The following is an 11,987-nucleotide window of genomic DNA, read 5'->3' as shown; positions in this document are numbered from 1 at the left end:
CTAATGAGCTTTTATTTTTCTTGTTTACGCATTTCCAGCGGAACTTTCCCTGTTTCACTGACAAGTATCAGAGGGGTAGCCGTGTAAGTCTTAGGTTAATGAGCCTTTTTTATATTTAATAATGTCTTATATATTCAGGTGCCTGTCTGATCCGCTAGCTAGATTGCTAGATCGAGTAACTGAATAACGCTTGACTAAAGCTATCTGGAAAACAGGGACTCTTACAAAGAGCAAAAGTAAAGCTTCTTATCACTGTTCGTGATTAGTTAGCTCCATCGATCGAGCTAGAGCGAGAGACAGACAGTGTAACTGTATAAATCTTGAGAAATGCTGTCAGTGAAACAGGGGAAGTTCCATTTGTAATTGTAAACCGTACACAAGCTGTCTAGCTACGTTGTTAAAAGTGAATAAAGTTGTAAGTAGAACAGAGGGAGCTCAAATGGAAACGCTTAAACAAGAAAAATTAAAGATGCTTATTAGTGTTCGTGATTAGCTAGATAGATAGCTATTGCATCTGCACACACTAAACTTTAGGTAGTTGCAGAGGAGCTCTGTCTCCAGAACGGCAAAAACCAAAAACCTGCGCCAATACCTGTGGCTGATGGTATCTGCAGGCTTTGAAACCATTTCTAGGTCCTTTTCTGAAAGAGCGTACATTTCAAATTGTCCCCTCGTACCTGGACATTGCTCTAGTCTGCAGCTGCCCTATGATTCGAGCGTGGGTGTCTTTCAAATCACTGGCCGACTAACTCTTCATTTCTACAGCAGATTTGCTCAAAGACTCCTGTCCCGACTGAGATTCCATACCTCAAGTTGTTTTTAAAGAATTCGAGAAACAGAAAGAATGTAATAAGCCGTATTTTGAAACTAGGAAGGGGGAACTCAAAAAGACAGACGACTTTTCCAATAAAGGCATTAAAAGTCAGAAACGAGAATGAGCCTAGGAAACTTCTTTCCAGAGACTAATTCTTTCCAAAGCTCCAAGGGCCTGGATAGAGAGGCTAATATTACAAGCAGCAGTTTAGCCATAGCTAGATTAAAATGGCTCTATAGCTGTGTAGGCATACACATAGATTGCTGTTACAGCTCAAACTCAGACACCTAGGTAGTGGAGACTAAGTGAAATCCTGACTGTAAACCCAGTAAACTATGCAATTTGGAACTGTATGAAGTAAAATTGGAATGCATGTTCCTCTTAACCTGGGCTAGACAATCTATGGCACGTGTGCCGAAGGCTGCACAGAAGCTGATATTCAATGGCACTCACACTGCCCGGTCCTCGCCACCAATTCGAGGCAGAGGATTATGGGGAGGGGGGCGCTCTCCATTTTAATTTCAATATAGATGAAGCGTCTTCATCATTTAAGAAACCTTATTTACTATACATACAAACAAAGTTTAGTATCAGAGGGGTAGCCGTGTTAGTCTGGTTCTGTAAAAGCAGCAAAGAATCCTGTGGCACCTTATAGACTAACAGACGTTTTGCAGCATGAGCTTTCGTGGGTGAACACCCACTTCTTCAGATGCAATTAGTTTAGTTATACATTTTAGACATAAAGAAAGAGACCTTCTGAAAACCTTGATATGTATTTCGGTCACGCGAAACCTCAAAAATGAGTGACTAAATGAAGACTGGGCACACCTCTTCTGAAACGGTGCCGAGCCCTGCTGTAGCCAGTCTTATTGCACGACAGAGAGTTTTTCCTAGAAACCAGCAGAAGGTGCTGTTGCCTTGTCAAGGCTCTTTCCTTGAGGCTTTTGAAAAAGCTCCGGTGAAGTAGTTTATTTTTCAAGAGCGCTATGCTAAAAGGACTAGAAAAATGCCACGAAATGAGCTGCCCGGGGAGCGGGCGCGTACGGAGGGTCGGCGCGCCGGCCGGAGGAGCGTGGATCCCGCTCCATCGGTGGGTCCGCGGGGTCCAGAACATAGAAAAGACTTTACAAAAGAGGTGATCCATTCTGATTCTCTCCGAAGGAACAGAGCAGGCTATAAACACTACTATAGCGACTCATTGAAATAGTCACTGCCACACATGGACTTCTTGTCCTCAGGCGCTCTCTGAACTCTTCCCGGCTACGTTCTCAGCCATACTCTATTTTGGTGACAAAACCCTCTTAGTTGTCTCTCTTCAGAACCACATCTATTTCGTGCATCTCCACAATAAATGTCGCAGAGACCCTCTTCTCGGGCTGTCCCACATTAGTAAGACTTCACCATAGGCGACAGGTACAGTATTGTCTCGCTCTCCGGGACCAAGCTCCGCAACCCCTTTCTCCCTCTCCTCCGGCTGTAGCTCCACATCCCCGCGGCCCTCTCCCCCGGCCAGAACCTCGCAACTTCAGAGCTCCCAGCCGGAGCCCCATAACCCCGCGGTCCCGCTCCCCCGCCCAAGTACAGAAACCCCGCAGCCCCACTCTCTTGTCCCGGAGCCCCGCAACCCTCCACCCCCAGTCGCCGGACCGGAGCCCGGCAACCCTGCAGCCCCGTTCTCTCGGTCAGAGGCTCGCAACCCCGCACTGTGGCCGGAACCCCGGAACCCGGCAGCCCCGCTATCCCGGCAGGAGCCCCGCAACTTAGCAGACCTGTGCTCCCGGCCGGAGCCCCCAACCCCTTGGTTCCGCATCCAAGGCCGGACCTCCGCATCCCCGCGATCCAGTTGTCCCGGCCAAGCGCGGCAAGTCCTGCGGCTCCGTTTCCCCGAACGGAGCACGGCCACCCCTTCGTCCCGCTCCCACCGGCCGGAGCCCCGCGTCCCCGCCAGAACCTCGCAACCCCAGAGCTCCCGGTCAGAGGCTCACAACCCCGCAGCCCCCCTCTCTGGCCGGAACCCCGTAACCCCGCAGCCCCGCTCTCCCGGCAGGAGCCCCGTAAGTCCGCAGCCCCGCTCTCCCGACCAGAGCCCTGCCACCCCGTAGTCCCGCTCACCCGGCTGGAGTCCGCAACTCCCCAGACCTACTCTCGCCGCCGGAGCCCCGGGGCACCGACACGCTGGACAGAGCCCCGCCAACCCGGACAGAGCCCGGCTAACGCAGACCGAGCCCCGCAACACTGGGTCCTGCTCTCCCGGCAGGAGCCCTGCAACCCCGCGGTCCCACTCCCCAGACCAACTGCAGCAACCACTCTCTCCACTCAGAGCCCCACAACCCTGCAGCCCCACTCGCCGGACCGGAGCCCCGCAACACCACGATCCCCCGGCAGCCCCGCACCCCCACAATTCTGGCAGGAGCCCGCAACCATGGAGCCCCGCTCTCCTGGCAGCAGCCCCGCAACTCCTTGGTCCCGCTCCCCCGGCCGGAGCTCCGCATCCTAGCGATTTGGCTGTCCCAGCTGAGCTCGGCAAGTCCCGCGGATCCGCTCCCACGGCCAGAACCCCGCAAGCCCGCGGTCCCGCTCCCCCACCAGAACCACGCAACTCCGCAGGCCCACTCTCCTCGCTGGAGCCCCAGGGCCCCGATACCCCAGCCAGATCCCGTCACCCTGTGGTCCCGCTCTCCCGGCAGGAGCCCCACAACTCCGGTGCCCTGGTGCCCGGACACCCCGGAGAGAGCCCCGCTACACGGGGCAGAGCCCCCCAATCCCGCGGTCCTGCTCTCCCGGCATCACCCCTGCTAGGGCTCCACAACCCTTGTGACAAAGGTGGACTGTTCCTACTGGGGTCTGTGAATGTTGTGTTGGTGCCTCAGTGTCCCCTATCCAGTTCTTAAGTTTCTAGCAAAGCAAGAGGCCAGTGCACCTAAATGCCCGACACTCTGTCTCCTAACAACTGCTGGCCTGGGCCCATCCTCTGCAAAGGTACCTACTGAAGGTGTTGGAGACAAAGAGATCAGGTGACCTCCTGGCCGGGGAAAGGGGCTGAGCAGAGAGGAGGGACTGGAGGGAGTTGGGGAGACTGGAGCTGGCTCGGGGAGGAAGGGTAGGACACAGGGCTGGCTTTAGGAAGTGCGGGGCCCAATTCGAACAGTTTCGATGGGGCCCCGGCAGGGATGACTAAAAAAAAAAAACATGTTAAAAAAACACATGGGGCTTGTACTCACCGGGCGGTGCTCCGAGTCTTTGGTGGCACTTTGGTGGTGGGTTCTTCACTCACTCCAGGTCTTCGGCGGCACTGAAGGACCCGCCGCCAAAGTGCCGCCGAAGACTCGGAGCGGGTGAAGGACCCGCCGCCGACATGCCCCTGAAGACCCAGAGTGCCGCCGGGTGAGTAAAAATTAAAAAGGCGCCTCTAGCCAGGGAAGGGATTCTTACTGGGTACGGGGCCCTCTTAGGCGTGGGTCCCAATTCGGGGGAATTGGTGGAATAGCCCTAAAGCTGGCCTGCAGCTACAAATTAAAACTCCGCAGTGTTTGTTGGGGCAACTGGAGCCGTGGGACCTACCTGGAGATGCTGAAATCTAACCCTTGTCTCTCTCCTCCTGTCTCTACCTCCGAGCCAGGCACTGGGCAGTTCAGTGGGGAAGGGATGAACTGATGATCATCAGTTTGTTTTATGATGGGGGGGAGTGGTTTAAACTATTTCCCTGAATCACGTCTCCCTTGCAGGGGCGGCTCTAGGGATTTTGTCGCCCCAAGCACGGCAGGCAGGCTGCCTTCAGCGGCTTGCCTGTGGAGGGTCCACTGAAGCTGCGGGACCAGCAGAGATCCCCCTGGCTTGCTTCCCCAAGCACGTGCTTGGCGTGCTGGGGCCTGGAGCTGCTCCTGCTCCCTTGGCAGCTCAGTCACCATTTTAGATAGAGCACTGCTGTGGTGCCTGGGCACTGGGCCACGCGGGGCCTTTAACACCACAGCCATGGGGAGGGGGGGCTGAGAGGGACCATCCTGCGAGGAACACGAGTCCTTCTACCATCCACCACACCCTAGTTTGGAACTGCTGCTGCCGGCTCACCCCATCTGTGGGGACGTCTATTCCCTCTGCCTCCCTCTAGCTGGGGGGTTTCCCTTCTGCACCTACCTGGCAGGGCAGCCCCTGTCTGAACCCCTGATCCTGTCCCAGTTTTGTCCCTCTGCCCATCCCGCCCCTCCGATTTCCCCCCTTCAGGGGGATTTTCCGGCCTTTGATTGCAGGGAGCAGATTCTGATGGTGCGTGAGGGCAGCAGCTTGCAGCTGTTACTGAGCATGTGAGAAGAGCATTGGAAGAGAAGAACAGCCAGACTGGGTCACACCAAAGCTCCATCTAGCCCAGTGTCCTGTCGACCAACAGCGGCCGGTGCCAGGTGCCCCAGAGGGAATGAACAGACAGGAACATCCAGTGAGCCACCCCCTGTCGCCCAATTCCCAGCTTCTGACAGACGGAGGTTAGGGGCACCATCCCTGCCCACCCTGGCCCATAGCCACTGATGGACCTGTCCTCCACAGAAACACAGAATCATAGACAATTAGGGTTGGAAGAGACCTCAGGAGATCATCCAGCCTAACCCCCTGCTGAAAGCAGGACCACGAATCTCTCTAGTTCCCTTTTCATCACAGGACCCTGCTCAGGAACAGTGAAGTTGCAAGTTCTAACAGGAAACAGCTTCAGAAAGAAGGGCAGCTCCTCTTCCTCCTCCCCTTCCGTGGGGATGAGCAGCCCCCCGACTGCCTCTCTGCCCCGGCCTCCTTCAACCCATTGCCCCCTTTAGCCTCCCCCAAAACCCCCATCGCCCCCTTCAGCCTCCCCCAACTTCCCCCATCACCCTCTTCAGCCTCCCCCAACTGCCCCCATTGCCCGCTTTAGCCCCCCCCAAATGTCCCGTTCCCCCATCTCCCCCTTCAGCCTCCTCCATACTGTTCCCTTCCCCCGATCACCCCAGTCACCTCCAGCCCCCCGTTGCCCTCTTCAGCCTCCCCCAACTCCCCCCCCCACTGCCCCGGCTCCACCACTCTCAGGTTCCCTTCCCCACAACCATCTGCTTCCTCACCATGGGGAACAGGAGCAGAAAATGCTTTTGAAAAAACCTTCTGCAAAGTAAAAAGTAAAACAAGCCAAGCAACCCCCTCCCTGGCTTTGTGCTGGGTGCCCAGCTGTGGGCTTGTGTGTGTGTGTGGGGGGGAGGCTGTTCTGAGCACACTCCGGTCAGGGAAGGGGCGGAGTTGGCCAAAGGGGCAAGTTGAATCTTTAGCAGAGAATTCCTTTCTCCATGGTGTTAGCTAAGCGTTGCTGTTAAATGTCAGCCGACGAATGCAGCATTTGAAACAATCTGACTCTAAATCCCCTGCCCTCTCAGTTGCTGTAGTTCTCACATCCTCTGCTCTTGTGATGTCACCACATGACATGGTGTCTTATTCTCATAGTGTCCTGTGGGTTAGACAGGACTTAAGTTTATGAGATAAAAACTGAAGCATAACTCCGTCCCTTCCTCCTTTTGACTTTGGAAAAATAAATTCTGTCCCCTCCCCCAGTCCCAACCCAGCCCCACCGGCGCTGCTGCGGCTTGGAGACAGGTGCCCTCTCACCTGGCCCTGAGCTGCTGTGGGGAGAGAGGGCTGGAGGGGGGAGTCCTCTCTCCCTGGGGCAACCTGCTCCCCAATCTCCTCATTCCCAGCCCCACCCCAGAGCCCTCACCCCCTGCACCCCAACCCTCTGCTCCAGCCTGACTCCCTTATCCCCAGCCCCACCCCAGAGCCTGCACTCCCAGCTGGAGCCCTCACACCACTGCGCCCCTACCCTCTGCTCCAATGCTGAGACCCTCATCCCTAGCCCCACTCCAGAGCATGCACCCCCAGCCGGATCCTCACCCCCCCTGCAACCCAACCCTCACCCCCCGAGCCCCTCCCACACTCCAAACCCTTCAGCCTCACCCCTGCCACACACCATCCATGTGCAGAATGAATTTTGTAAGGAGCGCAATATGCAGGTGATGTGTCATACCTCACCTCCATATTTGTGCCCAATACAAAATTCATTCCGCACATGGACATAACAAATTAGAGGAAACACTGCTCTCAGTGTTCAGCCTCTCTCTCACATCTTGAATTTCATACATTGAGTGATCAGAATAAAGTGCTCTCAAGTGAGCTAGAGACCAACAGTGGTTCATAGTAATTATTCAGCAAGTATTTTAGAAGACCTAGAACATTAGAGGAAATCATGACCTGCCAAGAGACAATTAATGGAGAGAAGCAGCCAGATTAATTCTATGATTCTATGATTCTATGATCTTCTTGGATCTGAGCATCCCCTTCCACACTGTGCGCTTCCTGCAGCGAGTCCACCCGGATGGGGCCCTGCACCCCAACTCGGCAGTCAGCAGTGACTCTCAGCCAGCTAGTAAAACAGAAGGTTTATTAGTTGACTGGAATGCAGCGGGTAGAATAGAACTTGTTAGCAGAGAAATCAGTGACTTTCAGCCAAGTCCATCCAGAAGCTCTGGACACACCCTCTACCACACCTCCCAAGCAGACTGCCTAGCTTCCAACAACCCGACCTCCGGCACCCCCCATTGCTCTGCCTCCTTGGCTTTGTCCTGCTTGCCAGGCAAGTTACCTGGGTGTCACTTGGGTGTAGTCCCCATCCTGGGTATCAGGTTACAAAGAGCACCAGTCATAGCATATGTGCAGGCAGCTGGAGCAGCCCCACCTGCCCCAGAGGTCTCAACCAAAGTCACACACCCCTATTCCCACCACCGAGGTATTAGTGCAGCATGCAGGAAACTGAGGCACACACAGTATTCATGCAAAACAGTAAAATTCACATAGGCTCAACAGTAAGACACACATACACCATAACAAGGGAAAATCCCCACTTTGTCACACTGATGCTTTAGATTCCTGCTGTCTCTGTCTTGGTACATCATTTCACCCCACTTCTCTATACTAGCTTATCTTTTTTTCTTTCTCTCTAGTCTGTTCCAAGTCTGGCCGGCCATAAAAATGACTCAGCTCTGTTATACGCTGTACTCGGCACCACAGGCTGAAGCAGCGTGAGCAGCATCTCTCTGGGAATGAGAAAGCTACAGTGAGATGTTCTCCCAAGTCCATTGCATGAGTCAGGATCCAGGGTCCGAAAGCACTAGCTGGCCTTGTGTCCTGCCTGCAGCATCTGAGACAGAAGCTTCTGTTGTTTTCCATCCCTCCTGGGTGGCTGCCATGACAGCAGTGCTAACCTTAACAAAAATGACTGTGGATCTGCTATTCCATATTGAACGGCCTTTCCCGTTCCTCCAGAAAAGCTATTGGGGGGCAGATCTGATGGAGCTATGGCACCAGCTGAGGGGTTGCCTCTTCTTGCTAGCAGGAGATTTGGGGCATGATTTTCCACACTCACACTGTTGAAGATCAGTATTAACTCAGTGGAGTTGCAGCAGTCTGAATGAGAGGAAACTTGACCCATGCAGATGAGCTGTTTCTTAATGAGACAGTGTGGGGGGTGGAGGGTGGAGAAAAGGGGAAACTGAAAGGAGAGATAGTAATATGTAAGCAGAACAGCAAGAGATGAGTGTCAATCTCTGTCACGGAGTGTGGGGGAGTCAAGGCCCTGCACCCCCACCATGACTCTCAGCCAGCCGGTAAAGCAGGTTTATTTAGACGACAGGAACACAGTCCAAGACAGTTTTTGCAGGCACAGACAACAGGATCCTCCCCAATTAGATCCATCTTGGGGTCCCAGGAGCACCACTGCCGCCTTGGGGGAGGTCAGACCCCTGTCTGTGCTTCCCTCCATTCCCCAGCCAGCTCCTGAAAACCCCCTCACTCCCCAGTGTCTCCTCCGCCAGGCCTTTGTTCAGCTTCCCAGGCAGAGGTGTCACCTGGCCTCTAACCCCTTCCTGGGTTCTCACATTAAATGCTCAGGCATCTTCCCTCAAGGCCAGTCTCCCATCTCCCAGTGCAGACCTTTCTCCCAGGCCAACACCCCCCACGCAGCATTCACAGACCACAGTAAGCAGGGGCGGCTCTAGGAATGCGGCCGCCCCAAGCAGGGCGGCGCGCCGCAGGGGGCGTGCTACTGGTCGCCGGTCCCCCGACTTCGGGGGACCTCTTGCAGACGTGCCTGCGGAGGGTCTGGTGGTCAGCTGGTGGGGGGAGGGAGGTGAGGAGATCAGCGAGCGACAGGGTGGGGAAGATGGGGAGGGGGGGCCCTTGAGGGAAGAGAAGGAGCAGGAGCAGTGCTTTCATAGATGAGGTGCAGCAGGGGGCAAGCCATCATGCCTGCGGGAGGTCCACCAGAGCCGCGAGACTAGCGCATCCTCCGCAGTCATGCCTGCGGGAGGTCCACCGGAGCCGCGAGACTACCGCACCCTCCGCAGTCATGCCTGCGGGAGGTCCACCGGAGCCGCGAGACTACCGCACCCTCCGCAGTCATGCCTGCGGGAGGTCCGCTGGTCCCGCACCAAGCGCCCTGCTCTTCGCTGACCTTGGCTATTATCGTCCCAGGCTAGATGTGACCTTCCTGCTTTGCAGGCTTAAGCTTCTTATTCTGTTAGTCACCATTTCTTTCCCCTTTCCTTTTGTCCTATTTTAAGGAGCAAATCCCTTACGCGAATAGGAGGAGGAAGCAATTGCCCTGAATGGGGAATTAAATTTACCAGGCAACCACAGATATAGATGCTGGTCTCATTTACACTAATGTCCCAACATTGGCATCCATCGAGTTACTCCTGTTTTGCACCAAACATGAGATCAGAATCAGGCCCTTTGCCTCCCCAGACACTGTTTTTCCATGATTATCTTGGGATGGGGCAAGGTGGGTCAGTCCGAGAGAAAAACCAGCGGGCCCAATTCATTACCTCACCTGCACAGACGCAAAAGGGGTGGAAATTGCTCCCAAATCAGAGTGGTAGGTTTTTATTTCCATTTTTAATAAGCCCTCCCATTGGCTCTTTTGATCAGAGGCCCATTCCCTTTCTTTTACGTATGCAGGGAGGCTTTTTTAATCCCTTTACAGGTAAACCAAACAGAGAATAGCCACCAAGAGGGACTATATAGCTAACTGGCTGGCTGGGTGTCCACAAAATGGAGCTACCCCCCAACCCACATTTATCACAGCAGCTAAGAGGAAGTGGGAGGAGGCACTCCTAGGCCTGGCCTACACTGGGTGGGTGGAATGGGGTCAATGTAAGATACACAACTTCAGCTAGGGAATAGCTTGCCTGAAGTCGAAGTCTCTTATTTCGACTTACCTCCCGTCCTTGCGTGGCTCCCCCGTCGATGACCGAGGCTCCCCCTGTCGACTCCGCTACCGCCGCTCGCCCTGGTGGAGTTCTGGAGTTGATGGGAGCGTGTTCGGGGATCGATAGATCGCGTCAAGATGGGAAGCGATCTATCGATCCCTGATAAACCGATCGCTACCCGTAGACATACCCTTAGAGCCGGCATGTCCTCTGGTTCTCCCTTGCTGAAGAAGCGGAAAGGGAGCAAAAGATGCCCGGCTGAAGGGTTTTGCGCTCGGCCTTGAGGATTAAGCCCGAGCCCCCGGCATGGCTGCTGGGAGATGGATTTTTGTGTCGCAGCCAGTGCACTCTTCGGGCCACCAGCTAAACACACTGAGGCCAGCAGGGACAGCTCTGAAGCGGCAAAAGGGTTCCTTTGAGGGTCCAAGGAGGTAGTATAGGGTCAGTACTGTCCCTGGGTGGGCTCAAATCACCATCCTTTGGGTTAACAGCTGAATGCGCTGACCCAGTGTGCTCCACCACAGCCACTGACCCCTCCACAGCCCCCCAACCCCTCCCCACAGCCCCCATTCCCTCCCACAGCGCTCAAACCCATTCCGCACAGCCCCCCATTCACTGCAACAGCGCTGAAATCCATCCTCCACAGCCCCATCACAGCCAGTGATTTCCCTACACCCCCCCGGGGGGGTGTACACCCCCCCTGAATTTTCCCAACACCCCCCCCAGTTTTGTGAGCTAGTTACATACCAATTTAGTGACTCTTTGGAAATCTGAATTTAAACTGATACATTAATACACACTTTAAAAGCTTATACAGTGTATGATAAAAATATGTGTATCTGAAAAGTATAATAGATTTGAAAAGTATGAACATAGACTAGCTTCCTTGCTTCCTTCTACAGCTGTTTTTTATGATGTCAGTGCATTCATTTCGGTGATGTTGGCCAACCTAATAATTTCAAATGATGATTTGTAAGCAAAGTCTAAATGAGCTCTCCCTGACAGCTAGTGATGAGCTGGGGGCTAAGGCTTCAGGGCCAGATTATATTTACATTCACACCTAATCTACCTAGGTATCCAGCAAACAGAGCTGTGTCGTCGAAGTGATAGATTTTGGCTGGGGTTGGGTTTCAAACCACTTGAATGTGGGGGAAGAGGGGATGAAATGTTGTTCTTATTGTATGAGTAAAGGGCAGTAGAACTGTACTTAGTCTGTGATGATTTGAAGGCATCAAGAGAGAGGGTGGGGACCTGTCCCTCTCCACTGTTTAAAGACAGAGCTGATTAGGCTCCATAGACAGTCTTTTGTTCTGTTAAGTGACCACTGCAGCCGAAATCACTGACAATCAGGTCTAAGTGCTTAGTCCTGTTGTGGGGACAGTGTTCCTGTGGGGACAGTGTTTTTGTGTAAGAGACAGCCCAGACTGCACTAGCAGCGAGGTTCCCACACTGAGAACTGAGCTGAAATCACTGAGAGCTGGTGGAACCTCAAGAGACCAACTCGCAGAGGTCACAGTGGTAGGTGACAGCAGAAGGTGATTGTGCAGGGCCATTGGCAACAGAGTGGTGGAGTGAACGGTGGCACAACGAACAGCCGTGGCCAGAGCGAACTGTGCCTTTTTGTCCCCCACCTGGAAGGTGTACTCACGTGAAAGCACCTCTGAACTCTGAGTCTCCACTGACCAAGGACAACACCGGTGAGTGGAGTGCAGTGGAGGGAAAAGTGAGGGGCATATTAAGCAAACATTTGTTTGTTGGACTATATTTTAGTCACTTTGCTCCAGAATGCTAGATTTGTGACTGGGATTGGAAACTTATATAAATATGTTTCCCAGTAGGCCAAGATTTTTAAAATGCAGTATTTGCCAAGGTTGTTATCTCACATTGTTGCTATCTTGGGAGGT

The sequence above is a fragment of the Mauremys reevesii genome, linkage group 15, assembly GCF_016161935.1.
Source record: "Mauremys reevesii isolate NIE-2019 linkage group 15, ASM1616193v1, whole genome shotgun sequence".
Classification (NCBI taxonomy): Eukaryota; Metazoa; Chordata; order Testudines; family Geoemydidae; genus Mauremys; species Mauremys reevesii.
The sequence above is the reverse complement of the archived record's forward strand: the minus strand, read 5'-3'. Positions refer to the sequence as shown.